General features: G+C 47.0%; 1 long non-coding RNA gene across 1 annotated transcript; it reads left to right on the top strand.

Moving 5' to 3' along the window:
- Positions 1–10,465: 10,465 nt before the first annotated feature.
- On the top strand, positions 10,466–12,982 carry LOC129388226 (uncharacterized). Its single transcript, XR_008615255.1, has 2 exons — positions 10,466–11,954; positions 12,049–12,982. It is a non-coding gene; the product is annotated as an uncharacterized lncRNA (long non-coding RNA).
- Positions 12,983–14,449: the final 1,467 nt, after the last annotated feature.

Raw genomic sequence — 14,449 nt, forward strand, 5'->3', positions numbered from 1 at the left:
TCGCGGCATGAAAGGGCAGAAGTGTTTTAAGGTGCACCCGTGTTTACAAGAAGCAGCAGGATGTGACGTAAAGAAATGTTGACGCGTGATTGACTTTTATCGTTTCCATTCCGTAAATTTGTGTAATTTTTAGACTCTTCTTTGAAGGTCGAGTTCGATGTCATGTCGCACGTGTGCGACGTCCCCTCACACTGAATCATCCCTCACGTCATCCCTCACGCAAATCTGAAATCTAATTCCCTAAAGTTCTCGTTCGAAAGGACTGCTTGTAATTACCTCATCCTTTCTCGTGCTTGTTGAGTATAATCAACGTGCGTGGCCCTCTGTTGAAGTACATTTATGGGGTTTAGTTGTTGCCTTATTCTGCCGAACATATTTTATTAACCACATCCACAACTGTTTCAAAGGAGGGGCTGCGAAATGCCTGGTTCCTTCAGGTCCTCCAGAAATCCGAGACAAGTCACATATTCAACCAGTCCTTCCATCGTCCACGGAGGCGTAGTCAGTGAATGAGTAATAATACTTTCACTATTACGATTTATAAGTACAGCTCCCGAATATGAAAGGCTTTCCGAATACGGGCTCCGGGCCTATTCTCATATAGGTGTATATCACGAGGCTTCAACAGTAACGTGCTACCCCAGCGAATTTTATACCGGGGAAAGGCGTCGTGAGCGTTCTCCACTCAAGGAAAGATTTTAATTACTTATTCCACATAGCTTATAAATAATCGCTACTGCATAAATTAAAAAAAGTATAGAACATGTTTTTCTCCATTCTCATCTCGTAGAAAAATTCCTCACAATGAAGTTGCGAATGTCAGTATTTGGAATTAAGATGAGCGGAAATAAGCCGGTGGTTGAACAAACGAGGGGAGAGATTACTGAAAAAGGAAAGTATAAGGTAGGCTCCTTGCATCACGCTGTGATGCAAGGAACCTGCCCACTTGCACAAGCCAGCTTCTTCCAGTGCCTCTCAGCGTGAAACCAGTGAAGTCTTCCACGCTTTCAGTATAACTCTGGGGACACTACTGTGGGTATACGCCTCGAACACTGATAACAACAACGACTACGACGACAACGATAACAGCACTGGTCTCGGGGGGGGGGGGGGGGGGGGGGGGCAGTCATTGAGACAACGCTACGGTTGGTGAAAATGTGCCCGATCGCACTGGAAAGGACGCTGGTTTCACTGCAATGACACTGGGCGCCCTGCAGCTTCTTGCTGGAGTTCGCTGGCATGCACTGGAATCTGCGCTGGTTGTGGTGGTGCCATATTGGTTCCCGTATCGCGCGTTTCCTTGCTTTATTTTTGTTTTTATTTAGATGTAGAAGCAAGAGAAAGTAGGCTCTGCCAGAGCCGGCTATACCAAAATCCCAAATTCCTTACTCTAGCACCAATAAAGAACGAAAGGAATGAATAAAACATCAAAATCACGATAAGCACACGGACACAAGCGCGCAAAGATTGCCTCCTCTACGGGTCTACCAGCACCGAAACACAGCCCAGTAACTATAGCATAGTCGCTTATCACCACAGGAGCGAATAAATACACACAAGTCTCTTCATATACACATAAGGACAACACCACCGTGACATGAGCTCGTTAAGAAAGACGCGCAATGTAGAAGACTAAACAGTAATGTCACTTATAGGCAGTCTATGAGCTTAGTCGCTACTGAAAAATTGCAAATGGCACCTAAAGCACGCCACTGCTTATTAGGGAGCAAGGAGCCGGCGCCGTTGAAAATTAATTGGTTCTGACCTGAGAGAAAAGAAGAAAAGATAAACTGATTTAAACTGTTTGTTGTAAGCATTTTCGGGCAACGAAACACTTAGTTGAAGACGAAAATACGAAAACTAATTTCGGAGGAAAAAATGGCGCTACCCATTTCCGTACATCAGGCCTAAGCTGAGTGAAAATAAAGGAATTAGTTTCTACTTACAAGGCAAAGAAAGCGGTCACATTTAGTCCCTCTAAGGCGGGTTTTTCTGCTGCAACCTTGGTTACGGCATATATGATGGGAGTCTTCAGGGCACGTGCTCCGAAAAATGTTAGTGAATATCCAATCGGACCTCTTTTGGGGGTATTGAAATAATCTTTGTACGCTTCGGAACTGGAACAGGCTCATCGGTTTCCTTTTACAGCCGTACTGTACTTTTGCCTTATTACGAACGACCTTTCGCTGAGTGAATGCACGCACGGCAAGGCTTTAAGCATTCGCGTTGGCTTTCTAGCTTCGAGTAACTTTGAGTACAGCATATATTTTCTATACGGAGGGTTATACAAATTGGGTGACTGCAGATTTTTACAGCGAAGCTGTATATGGCTAGGGTTCCATGTATTTTGGCTATCCGTGGTCTCATACCCCCGTAAGCATTCATGCTCCCGTAAGCAAGCAAGAAATGCAGTGGCTCATAGCCCCTTATAGGGCAGAGGCTACAAGCACTCAGCAAAGTGAAGCGAACAGTGCCTTAACTCGTTCCAAGGCAAGAGAGCTCGCGGTCAGGGCAGTGCATGAGTGTCCAGTGGTGGAGGAAACAGGTTTGACGGAGGATTCGTCAACCAGTACCGAACAGGACAGCCCTATAGGGGATAATGCGGAAAGTACACCAGCTAATGAAGAGGTCAGGAAAGCAGCAGAGCCTGAAATGTCTCGCGAGGCAGAATGCAGACAAAGGTCTTTGAATGTAAGCCATGCCACATTGATTGCTGAGCAGGAAAAAGATTCCACCCTGCGTAACCTAAGGCCGGACGCTAAAGAAGGTGTGGCCAAACAGAACGTAAAGTTCCTCAAGAGGGCAGGCGTCCTCTATAGAAAGTACACCAGTCGAAAGGGAGTGCAATTCGACCAACTGGTGGTGCCGCATCCCTATTGTGAGCAGCTCCTGCACCTGGTTCACGGGGGCTTTTGGACAGGGCATCTGGGCATTCGTAAAACAAAGGACCGCTTATTGCAGGAATTTTACTGGCCCGGCTGCTTTCGAGAAGTAGAAGCATTTGTAAGAAGCTGCGACACATATCAACGCATAGGCAAGCCCGGAGATAAGGCTAAAGCGCCAATGAGACTTGCTTCCATTATCACGGAGCCATTTCGCAGGCTCATAATAGACACAGTGGGACCACTTCCTGCAACGCAGTCTGGCTGTCGACATGTTCTTACTGCACTATCCCCCGCAACAAAATTTCCCGAGGCAGTGCCTCTCAAAGAACTAAGCTCGGTGGAGATCGTCAACGCGCTTTTATCTATCTTCGCGCGAGTAGGGTTTCCCGCAGAAATCCAGTCAGATCAAGGATCCGTCTTTACGAGCGCACTGACCTCGACGTTTCTAGAAAGGTGCGGTATTAAAATTATTCATAGCTCAGTGTACCACCCGCAGTCAAACGTGGTAGAGAAAGTCCACTTAGTCATGAAACGGCTTTTGCGAGTCTTTTGTTATGATTCCTACCACGATTGTAGAGAGCCTACTTAAGGGGCTCCGAAATGTACTTTTCATCACTTCATTCTCTTCTCTTCAATTTTCATCAACTTTTGAATAAACAGTGGAAGTTTCGCACTAGAATCGTGTCGCCCTTGCTTGGTCGCCATGGTCTACCGGATGCCTGCAGCCCGCCGACAACGCCACGCTACCCAATAAGTAACGTCGGTCGAGCTTCGATAGGCAGGCGCCGCTACAACTCGGCAGCAGTGCGATACGCTACCCTGGAGTACGCAACAGAGGGTAGGGCGAAAGCGTGACAAGAAAATCGGTGCCTCGCAAGACGGACTTTGCGGCGATGACCGCTACGAGGTGGCGCCAAAGTAGCCCGCCGCGGTTTGTTCGCCGATGGCATGCGTCGAGAGCGTCCAACGATACTATAATGGAAACAAGGCGCTGCATGAGCGGAGGTCTGTGTGTGGCGGCTGTTGTCAATCGCGGCCACGCGTCACCCACGGGCTGTCTCTCGCGATCTCCCGTTCAGCGAGGCAGTCGCGCCACACTCCGCTCCGTTTGCAACGGGCCACACGATACATATTGTCTGCGCCAGCCAATATATCGCAAAATGTAAACACGTATACAGCTGCGCTGAAATTTCGCATTAGGGAGTATCGTAATCGTCGGTGGATTTTTTAACATCCACTTTTATTGTGTTTGCCACACCCGAGCAGCTGAGAGAGCAATCTCTGAAAGTGATCGATGAGTAATGCGTTCCCTAACGTCGAGGTGTTATTGTTTCTCCACTTGACTCATTTGTTCGCACACACTGGCTGTTACCGGTTGCGTCATAGATATATAGGGAAATGTTGGAAATGTAGAAGAGTGTTGTGAATTTTGTTGTGCGTTAACTTGTGGTGGAGCGGACAAACTGAAATCTTAATCAAGTATCCAGGTTCTAAAGAGACCGACAACATACAAAAAAAGAAAGGTATTGATGGGGGATGTGAAAAGGCCGTGCGTGATATGATGGAAACGAACATGTTATTTGTACGTGGTTCAAATTGGAATTGCAATTTCAAATGAACACAGAAAGTCGAATGAAACTTCGTATTGTGGCTCTGTCTCCAGCATTTTGAAACGTTCCTCTACTAGACCCTCAACAACTTGAGCTCAACTCAAGAAAGGGGATGGCAGCGCCGTCCTTCAACAGAAGCAGGCACTACGCTGCAATGACAGCCCACAGCGATTCTTAAGTGCATGTTTTGTAATCAGGTGATCACAGCAATTACACAAATGCATCAGACTGAAGGTGTGTTTCTCAAAAAACTCCTTGTCGCAGGAATCTCCAAGTAGCGTTTTTGAAGCGCAGTGTTTTCTTCAGTCATGGAGCGGCGCTGTACATCACTCAGTAGCCACGATCAAGCAGGTTATATGCGACCATTTGTCGCCGCCCAGTTTCAAAAGGGATGCCAATAAAGGTCATCATCACCTTAAAGACGAGCACGGGTTTCGAGTCGACGCTTGTTTGAGAATATGAAAATGTGAAACCTTGGGACTGATATTTAGGCACCCCACTCCGCCGAATTACAAACAGCAAGGCATAATGTTAAACGCACCGTACTTTTACTGCAAACAGCAGTTATGAGGTAGGAAGTTAGCAGATCGTGTTGGTTCGTTAGTCTTTTTCTCTTTCATTCAGATAACAAATACCCAGTTCGTATGGACACATGTAATTTCATAAAGAAGTGAGGCCTGAAATAAACCACGAGGGCACGCCTGCCAGTTGCCACTCTCATAAAAGGGCAATGTTTCGCTTGCTTTCCTATGAATATTAGCAAGCTTTCGGAACTCTTTAGGACGATACTAAGTATGTATAATGAAACAACTCCGGTGGTGAAATATGTTGAATAGTTGGTCTAAAGCATTTTTTTTATAACAATACAGCTTGGAATTCACGCCACCTGCCGTGCGGTTCGCACTGACATACACTCGGAAAGGAGCCATGGGTTCGCTGCATCGAATCCTCCGTCGGTAAGTCACAAAGCTCATGATGACTGTGCAACCGCAAACGATCGTGCATTTCACGCGCAACTCAATTCTGCCCGAAGTCGTTGCGCGCAGGCTCCGCGTAGCAGGCGCACGCAAGAGCAAATTATCCTCACTGAAGGACGACGGCATTCGAGAACTTGTTATTGCAGCGTTGGCACAAGAGAATCGGTGAACTTTAAAAGAGCCCTGTTACCGTAAACATGGAGAAACCCGGCTTCCACCTCGACCGAGTCAACGTTTCCACGAAGGCAATTTCGCAAGCGATAGATATCTGCAACAGCACTTTAGAAGCGCCGCTTTAACAATAGTAAAATTCTTTGTTCTTTTTTTGTATATACCAAAGTTGTCACAAGAGCATATTCTATCTCAAATTCCACCGACAAGGCACATTTATATCGTAATATATAGCACAATAATTGACCTCCGCATACGCACTGGTCTTTAGGCGTTTTTCATAAATCACCAGTATTACTAAAAGATAGGCACGGGAAAACATTATGGCCGTAAGCGGTGGCCGGTTGTCGACGTTCTTCTGGTGGCTACATTCCACCATATAAATTAAACGGGATTTCATTTGTGTCTGACAAATCCTACAGAAGCAGTTGTGATTTAGTGGCTCAGCAGCCGTAAACGCTATATTGCACTAGTCGTTTCAGAAGGATCACAAGGTTCGAGAGTTGATGTGAAAATAATTAAAGAAACTAAATGTAGCGTGCATAGCTACGAAGTCCAAAAGGGGCTAATAACCAAAATTGAAGGACCTAGTTCTTTATAGCACAACGAAAAGCTCACCCTCGGTAGTGTTTACCTGTACCAGTTACTTCCAAACGTGCGTGCATGTCTTGTAAGCAGGTCTTTTCGATCTGAGCGGCCTCTAAAAAAAATTGGAGGACGCTTAAGCTTCGCCTTCAAGAGTGGAACGCGATAGCGTTATCGCACCCCGTTCGCACCTCCCACTCATTCGCTCGGCATGCTCTTAACGAGACAAAGGGGAAAAAATTAAATTATGGGGTTTTACGTGCCAAAACCACTTTCTGATTATGAGGCACGCCGTAGTGGAGGACTCCGGAAATTTCGACCACCTGGGGTTCTTTAACGTGCACCTAAATCTAAATACACGGGTGTTTTCGCATTTCGCCCCCATCGAAATGCGGCCGCCGTGGCCGGGATTCGATCCCGCGATCTCGTGCTCAGCAGCCTAACACCATAGCCACTGAGCAACCACGGCGGGTCGAGACAAAGTGGAGAAGTGGGCGAGTGGCGTGCCACCTGTCGGGGCAGCGCCGTACATTGCGAGGAGGGGGTCTTCTGTGTTTGCCGCAAGATGGCTCTGCGTGTGCGCCAAGCGCAGAAGAAATGTAGCGTAAACGTACTTCGCTACTCGTTTAACTGCGACTTCTGTAATTTACATGCCCATAATTACCGATATATACCGCAGTATAACTTTCTACGGCACGTTTCTAAGGCAACACCGCATTCACTAGAGGCGCTTTTGTTTGAACCATCGAACTCTGAGTGGTAGCGTCTCCGTCTCATACTCCGGAGACCCTGGTTCGATTCCCACGCAGCCCATCTTGCAAGTTGTTTTTATTTATGAATTGCCTTCCGGTATTTTTCGCTCACGGCCAACGCCGCTGACGCCGACGACGCCGGCTTTTCTGCGACACGAGCTCCTTAATGCTGTCGCGTTAAAAGCAAGACTCCCTCCTCCACCGACACTGAGAAGCGAGAGTGATGCCGATAGCCCGCCTCGCAAATTGTGAAAGCCGCCCATAGTTCTTCCTTCACGGGAGTGAGTGCAACTGTGGTTAACCACCTACATTTGGACCTTGTCAGCCACTTTTGAATAAGAGAAGCCGTTACGATAAGTTTGCATTGTTTGTATATGCCTTTCTTATATTTGTACCGGGTTTTTCACCAAGTACACGCCTACGTGATGGCTGGCTGGCCCGCTTTGTCGTTAATAAGGCGAACGCCTTTGATGGCTCATGGGTCGAAAATCTGACCGCCTGGCGTCATGGGACCAAAATTCAATGGCACCAAAAATTGCGGGTTGAACCCTCGACCTTTGGTGGCAATTCGCGAAGATAATTAAGACATAGTTAAATAAGATATTATTAATTAAGGCACTCGTACCAACGACATTTCGTGAGAGTCGAACCCTCGACCTTTGGTAGAAGTCGAAACGACCTTTGGTGTTAAGGCGAAGTTAATTAAGGTACAGTTAACTAATGTATAAGGGTCTCGAACCCACGCCCTTTGATGTTAAGTAGGGCGAAGTTAATTAAGGCGCAGGTAACGAAGGTATGCTTAACTAAGGTACTCGAACCCACGGCATTTGGTGTTAATTAGGGCGAGTTTAATTAGTGCACAGTTAATGATGGTATGATTAATTAAGGGACCCATACCCACTACATGTTGCTATTAATTAGGGCACAAGTAACTAAGGCATAGCTAAAGAAGAGACACGAACCTACGACCTTTGGTCTTATTTAGGGTGAAATTAGTTAATGCATGGTTAATTAAGGGTCTTGAACGTACGACCTTTGGACTTAATTAGGAAAAGTTTATTAAGTCACAGTTCATTAAGGTATTGTTAATTAAGATACTCGAACCCAGGGCATTTGGGGCTAATTATGGCGATGTTAATCAAAACAAATTTAATTAATGTGAAGTTAATTAGGTTTTAATTAAGTAAACTATAGCTGATTGAAGGTCTCGAACCCATGAACTTTGATGTTAATTATGGCGAAGTTAATTAAATATAGTTATTAAGGGACTCGAACCCTCGACCTTTAGATTGGCCGGATTTCGCTCCTCATGAGCCATATAATGATTTCGCATTAAAACAAGTGAAAAAGCAGTAGGAAGCAGCAACGCATTCGAATGAGAATGTAAAGTAATAAAGTAAGTATGGGGACGATATACATGAGCGTTCCAGCTACCTTTTTTTTTGCTTCTGTGCATAAAAAAGTGTTTTGTAGGAAAGGTAAGTACGACAGCGCCTTTTTACGGCTAGTTTTATGGCGCATATCTCCAAGCTGGTAGCATTCTGGAAATTCATTCCAAGTACATACGCCTTGCAAACTCACGGGCTATAATTCGTAAATTACAATATGGGCCGTAAAGTAATTAGTTAAGAAGTTAATTTGTTATTTTTTAATTAATTGAATACGTCTTGAATTCTTGGGCTCGTAATGTCCACCTGCTTGAATAATCCAGCTCAAGAACGAGAATTATGTCTGCAACATGCGATATTTAAAAATTCTGAAAAATAAATTTGATCACCCTGTATAACGACGGGCAAGTCTTTATTACTGGGCGCAAAAGTGTAACATATAACAGAACGTTCAGCTTTCGTGCCATGTGGTTTAGCCCAGATGGCTATTCTTCACCGTTTTAGTGTATCAATTCCATCGACCAGCCCTGTCCATGTACGGCTTTGAAAAATTCTGCGCTCCTCGAAACATGGTCTTGGAGTGTAGCGCGAAGTGACACGGACACAGACTTACAATCCTTTTGCATTACACTCCCCGAAACGCCGCGCGCTGCCACAAAGCCTTCAAAGTGGCGACGCCTGGCGCCCAATAAGCAACTTTATTGCTGCTCTTGTATTCGGTCTGCTCCACAGATGTCGCCAAAGACATTCTTGCAAATTGCAATTATATTGCAAGTACCATGGAGGAAGGAAAACTCAGGAGGGGCCCTGACGTCACTCATCGTGAAGTGGGTGTTGGCGTTGCTGCGCCATCATATCGGGCCGGTTCTCCTCTCTTGTTTAAATTTCTCGCGAAACCACGCCGCGCTGGGCGCTACGGGCCTGCTTGAACGCGCGCGCTCCGCAGCAATACTAAACAAAAGGGTGTAATAGCGATGTCTCATTGCGTTACCGTTGCCGACGTCATGTTAAAAAAAGTTCATAATGAACTTCGCAAATTGGGCTGTGAGGTCGAATCGGTTGTTTTTACCGGCTTTTACGAAAATAAGCAAGCTTTATAAGGCCAGCCAACTGAACTGTTCTCATCAACCGCAGGTACCACCCGCTGCACAGTTCTTGCGCTTTTAAAAAAAGGTCCCCTTTATCCTTTATCACTGCCTTCTATACTTGCATGTCTCTGCTTGGGCTTCCTGGGGCTCTCACACGGACTTGCGAGCTAGACTTCTGGCGATACGAAAAAAATTTACGCATTCTCACTGCACTGCAAGAACACATTTGTGATCCATTTGGAGTTTATGAGCACAAACACATTTTCTCGCTGTGGCTTGAGGAAACGTCGTGCTTTATTGAACAAATTTTAGGTAGCCGCGTATCACTACGACAGCGCGCCGCCGAGAAGGCAGAACGTCATTTCTGACTCCGCGTTTACATTCATTGGTGCCTTCCACTGATCTCCACTAGGGTTCTGGATGGCGCTTTGAGCGTGCCTTCGCTAAAACCCCTCAATGTTTCAAAAGTAGCGCCATTCTTAGATCTTTCCGCCACCCCGCTCACCCTGGCGCGTCCTCCTCCACGCCTCCTGTCGCCCCAGCCTCCTCCACTCCCCCATTGGCCAATCTGTGTCACGTGGAAGCGGGCGCCGCGCTTTTTTATATTTTTTTCATTCCAGCGCGGAGCAGGCGCCGCGGTTTTGTATATTTTTTTCTTTCCAGCGCGCGCCGACCTCCATTGTTGGGCCTGCGCGACGAAAGTACGGCAGGCGGACTGACGGAGTGCGTTAGCGTAATAGAATGTGCAGGGCCGAGAACTTAATTGCGATGCCATGCTGCTGCGCCTTCGGTTGCCGCAACAGACACAGCGAGGGCAAAAAGCTTTTTGCTTTGCCGTCCGGCGGGCGCAACGCAAAAAGAAGTGTGGATTCGCAGGATGGGGCGGGCTGACTTCGAGGAAGTGGCAAAGAACGTACGGCTTAGTGAAGTAAGGGCCACGGCTACTCACAACCTCTTATTTTGAGCCTAGTTCACGCCTTCCGCTTCGAAAAAGTGGGTGTTCATGCTCTGCGTGTTTTTTAGCGCGTTGTTTGACTTTCTTTTTTCGAATGTGCTCTCTTTGTTTCATGTAGTATCGTCTTGCGGTGAAATGCACGCATCTGCAGCTGGCCTGTGACATAAAAGCGACTTTATTCAGGGTGTGTTTTGAGCTCCACCAGAAGTTAGCACATTCTCGACGCTATTGCAAGGCTCACTATGACTTACGATGCAGTCTTTTAGCTTCGAATGTACGCCCGCATGTATTGATTTGGTTTGTGGTGATTAATGTTTTTAACGTTCCGAAGCGACTAAAGCTAGGATGGAGGTCGTAGTGGATGGCTCCGGATAACTTTATCTAGCTCGCCTGGGGATGTTTAACGTGCACTTTGATCGTAGAGTCGAACGTGGGCCGGTAAATTCCTCGTTGGCGTTTCATAATACTCGCGCGCTAGCGCTGCTTTAGTAGTTGGCGCCTCGGCGCGATTGTATTTCTTCAATAAATTTTATTTACTAGTGTAACGACTTGCCATTATTTCGTATTATTGACGGCGCCTCCAGGGCACCAAAGCGACAACGGGAACAGCAAAGCTAGAACCAGCCCTGGATGGGGCTCGCCGAAGCCTGTGCATGCCAAGGGGGTATAAGATCGCGGACAGCCAATTTTGTATGCGAACACTCCCTGCGACGCCTGCATTAGTGTAATGTTACGTGCTCTTCAGAGGCCTCCGTTAGCCATTACATGTGCCCTCCTGGAGCAGTACTTGTAAAAAAAAAAAAAAACAATATATCGTCACGGTTACCAAAGCACCCCGCAATGAAAAAACGGCCCTGTTGCCAGGCATTGCTGACCGCACACAGCCGGAATCTCTCACGCGCCGACCGAACAAAAGTGTCCTGCAGGTACGTGAATGAACCTACGAAACCACGTACACATACGTTCACGCTGTCAACACCTGAAACTTTGGTAATTACGCGCGTGTTTGAGTAAACCGCGTGCTTGCGTCGTGTTTCAGCAACACGAACTCTCAACGTCGCGCGCTTTACGCCTTAAATACGCCTTGAATAATGGTCATTTTCTCTATTTCCTCCGCAATTCTAACACGAAATTCTTAAGGCCAGTTACCGACTGACGAAGAAAGATCTCGATTGAAAAAACTGCTCCGCAGGGCTCGAACGAACTTTTCTGCGGATTTCCTCCCGTAGTGTGTTAGCCGTCGTCTGCTACGGCAGGCCCACCACCGGCGGCGCCACCGTCGAGGCCGCGCCGAGCGGCGGAGGAGGGAAGCGAATGGCGCTACTTTGGGAGATTGAGGGGCTTTAGCCTTCGCACGGCTACCGGAAGTTCTAGGTCATGTCCCGGAAGTCTGGCAAATGGCCGCCGTGTTTACATGGTAGTAGCTGCGGTTGCGCCGTTTCGCCGGTATTTGTTCTTTTTTTTTTTTCGAGAAAATGCCTGCTTGCTGCGCTATAAACTGCACAAGCAGGCCGGAGAAGACATCTGGGAAGACATTTCACGCGTAAGTATTACGCATTCATGTTGACTTTATGCGACACACGGCGAAAACGCGACCGCTTGTCATGTATAGAGGTTGTGTTTCTCGTCTTATGCAGGTTTCCACGTTCAAACCCTCAGCTGTATCAGCGGTGGGTCGTGAACCTAAAGAGGGACAAATGGACACCATCTCCTGGCAGCAGACTCTGTAGTGACCACTTCGAGGAGGGTTGCTTTGATCGAACGGGCGCAAGGATACGTCTTCTACGTGACGCAGTTCCCACGCTGTTTTCTTTCCCAAAACATCTGCAGAAGGTAGGACGATTCTGAGTTGATGTTCTGTTCTGATTCTGAGTTGAGTTCTGATTCTGAGACATGGCGACAGCAAAATTGAATGGCACCGAAGACCTCATGCAACACGCTGACTTTCCAAGTGAAAGTGAACTTGATGCGGAAGTTGGAAAGCACCCTGTATTGTCTCCCTACTTAGAAAATGTTGTACGATACATTGCTGGATTTGTGTGCCGTATGGTAGAGCGCAAGATCCCATGCACCCTATGGCACTCAGCTACTATTGCAGAGGCATGTTCTTCAGCGCTTTTGAACAGGAAGAACCGCGGAGGCCTTGCCAAGCCATCATCATCCACCTCGTATATCTGCGAGATGACCGAGAAGGTCATTCGTCTCCAGGAAAAAGTTAATGGCGGTAGCCTTTCAAAGAGACAAAATGTGGATAGCGCCTTGACAGCCAAGGTCATGGGAGAGCTCTCGGCAACTCGGCTCGGCCAGCTGTATCCAGAACTGCACGAGCACATGTTTCAGTCAGCTGCTGACTCAAATCATTTTGTGCGTCTGGTTAAATGTGTCATTGGATGCTACATCAAGATTAGAATCCACCACGCTGCAAAGCAAGCAACAGCAAAGATCAACGGCCCAAACATCCGCAAGCGCTTGACGAATTTGGTACTTTTCAACCACCAATAAGGTAATGTAATATGTGATGTGAGAAAACTGCCAATTTTCGAGTGAAATAAACCATGTTTTATTTGTGTACTTATTTAGTTCCTAGTCAAGGCCTCAAACACATGTAAGTTAAGTGCGTTGATGTTTTCTTCTAGTTGTTTTTCAAGACCTGAATGATGACTGGTAAAGAGATGACCATTTGTAGATAGTTGTTGGTCCCTAGAAAACCATAACATACGTTCATAGGCTGCAGCCATTACCCATCAGGTTTTGGAGCTCGTTACAGGTTACCATTTCCAAGGTGGATCCAACAGCACAGCATATTGTAGCTAAGGGCTGCAGAAAGTGTTTGACCACCTGCTCTGCAACGCATATTAAAATCTTGATACGGCACTGTGGCAGGTTGGTTTAAGTTATGAAACCTCCAAAAGAGCTAACAGTGCACATAGAGGTTGGGAAGTTGAACAACACACAAATGATTTGAGGGAGGAGCCTCAGTCTGCTATCCAACATTTCAACCAGACTTCTCTGGAAGACCCCTCCACCCTTCAAAGAAAGGTAAATAATGCATGTGTGCTGTGTACTCTGAAAACAGCAATAATGCCCGGCTGTGCTAGCTCAAGCGTAGGTCTCTTGTCCCTTTTTGAAATGCCATTTAGTACTAAGTTACCGCCTAGAAACAAGCATCAGAGCGAGTTTGAGGTTATTTTTATCTTAAACGCGCTGCAAAAGCGATGAATTTTCGTTTACAATCGGCCAACTAGTTCCGACTGAAAGTAAATTCTGTTGAACTGGCTGCCTTGATCAGCCGCTTAGCGACAGGACCGCCCATATTTCGTTCCATACTGTTTCAGCAGCGCGAACACGGTTAGGAAAAAAGAAGGCGGACAGGACAGAGCGCTGACATACGATTTCATACGATTGAATAACACGATCTGGCGGGCTAGTTCGTGGGAATCCATACGATTTCAGCAGCGCGAGCACGGTTAGGAAAAAGGACAGAAGGCGGACAGGACGGTCCAACCACTGGGTCCAACAAGCCCGCCAGATCGTGTTATTCATATTTCGTTCGAGCTGCTGCTACTATTTCTAGGGAGCACTGCTACGATATACAAGCAGAAAACGTTATATTTTACGCCTTTAAACATTCACTACGTGTTCTTCCAATAGCCAATTTGAACTGTGCAGTTCTAATTGCAACAAAGCGCAAGCAAAAACGCCAACTCCGCCGTTGAAAACCACAGCAGACGCCGACTTTCGGGACAAGCACGCACACTTTCGGTCACTTCCGGTTGCCGTGTGAGCGCGCGGCCCCGAAAGCGGCGATGCGCCATCCAGAACCCCCTAATGGAGGTCAGTGGTGCCTTCATCCCACGGTTAGTGAAGCTTCACGGAACCAAAGTTTTGCGGTAGGCGGCGCACGGTGCAGAACAGTACGCACGTAGAACCGGCCTACGTGCGACCGTCGAACAGCCGTTTGATGTGTTCGCAGGCGTACATTGTGTGGAGCTGTGCTTACTCTTGCAGCGCATCCGCTGAACTTCATTTCCCTGCGCT

The sequence above is a fragment of the Dermacentor andersoni genome, chromosome 1 (genome assembly GCF_023375885.2).
Source record: "Dermacentor andersoni chromosome 1, qqDerAnde1_hic_scaffold, whole genome shotgun sequence".
NCBI classification, from domain to species: domain Eukaryota; kingdom Metazoa; phylum Arthropoda; class Arachnida; order Ixodida; family Ixodidae; genus Dermacentor; species Dermacentor andersoni.